The sequence below is a fragment of the Octopus bimaculoides genome, chromosome 6 (assembly GCF_001194135.2).
Source record: "Octopus bimaculoides isolate UCB-OBI-ISO-001 chromosome 6, ASM119413v2, whole genome shotgun sequence".
Lineage (NCBI taxonomy): Eukaryota > Metazoa > Mollusca > Cephalopoda > Octopoda > Octopodidae > Octopus > Octopus bimaculoides.
Genome location: NC_068986.1, coordinates 101,562,742 through 101,564,493, shown reverse-complemented (window position 1 = coordinate 101,564,493; position 1,752 = coordinate 101,562,742). Strand labels below are relative to the sequence as shown.

General features: G+C 34.1%; 1 protein-coding gene across 2 annotated transcripts in view; it reads left to right on the top strand.

Annotated features, from left to right (window-relative positions):
* The window catches only part of LOC106869714 (2-phosphoxylose phosphatase 1), a 134,477-nt gene that overhangs the window by 119,546 nt on the left and 13,179 nt on the right, over window positions 1-1,752 (top strand). The window lies entirely within an intron of this gene.

Genomic DNA, 1,752 nt, shown 5'->3' with positions numbered 1-1,752 from the left:
ATATATATATATATATATATATATATATATATAAATTTTGTTTGACTCCATTACTCTTTCCTTCTTTCTGTCAGCCCTTTCACACTTCGTTCATTCCACTCTTCGTTCTTTTGTTCCCCTCTCTCAGATTTCCTGGCCTTCTCTTCATGCTCATTTTCCCTCCTCTGTGTATCTTTCATTTTTTCTCGACACTCCTTAAATCTTCTATCCCTCTACCTATAATCGCTTTCTTCTCTCCCCACGTGACCGGTGTTCGGCCAGGCGTGACCTTTCTTTCTTGGTTCGACTACCATCTGTGCAACATCTCTATTCCTCCTTCTGCCTATTAAATCTTATGTCTCTACCGTAAGGCTTTACCTATACACACACCACCTTGATTTAGTTTGTCCTTAGTCGAAAGACACCTGTTAATTGCATTTGCATTTGTGTAACATGTCTCTGTTTTTTCCCGTACTTCTTTTCGTATACATTCGCTACTTACTTTTCTCCAAGGAATCTAATGCTCTTAGCCTAGATTTTCCTTGGGGCTGGCCAGATTGGAGCAATCTGGAGCATAACTAGCAAAATGTTTAAAGATAATCTGAAACTCGACTGAGGATAGAAAACTCCGAATGACCCGTCCTTGATTTCTTTGTTTCGTCTCTTTGGATGTTTTGCGTTCTTATCCCATTTTTTGCTATATACAGTAAAGTTATGTATCTGCATTTGAGGCAAATTACTCTGACGTATACAGTTGTTCTACAGCCAATCGTATTTCAAATATATCTGAATGTATTCCCACGTACCATGCCTCTCGATACATGTCGTGCTAGTGATATAAATAGTTACCTATGAGAAAATACATTTCCATATACCCGCAATTTGAGCACAACCTGTAAGTTCAGTCTTTCAATTCTTCTCTGATTACAGTTATTTTATCTATATGGCTTGGATTTATGTACACAGTTCATAGAGTTGTGTTGTAGGATAAATATCACCTTGGACATGTTTATTGCAAAAGTGTAAGCTTCAGGAATGCGAATATCTTTTCTATCACGTATATTTAAATTGAAACCTGCCTGTATTGCATGAGAGCAAATCACATGAGAAATCAGCAATATTCGCATTGTTTGTAGAGGAAGCAGTTTATTCCTAGATATTGAAGGCGATTTGTTTTTATAACTCTTATTTTCGCTGAAATAACTCCCTGTTAAAAATTTACCCCTTTGCTAGACATATAATTTTCTCTCAGGTTGTCCTTACGCTTTTTCTCTTTTCCTTAATGTTTTCCATCTTTCTCTGTTTCTTTAACCTGTCCGGTAAACAGAAGCTATATTGAAAAACAGTGTTATATTCAGCATTGAGATATGTCCTACCACATAATATCTGTTTACATACATATGTTGTCAAAGAACTGTTGTTGGTCCTAAAAACATTACAGGCGCAGAGCATTGATAATTGAAGCAACCGCCGTTTTACTGTCTGGTAACAAGCTACACTCTTGGTTCAATAATCACGTTATCGTTCTTGTTAACAACCCAAATCCACTCTCTTTGAAGATAACTAAAGCCAAAAGCATTCCCTATATATATATATATATATATATATATATATATATTATATAGCTATATTTTTTAATAGAATTTATTTTCGATAGTTTCAATTGATTCTAATCGATTTAAATTTATTTTCTATTTTAAAATTAGTTATGAAACACGTGTAATCTTTTTATTATATTTATCTTATGATATTTACTTTACTTTATATTATACT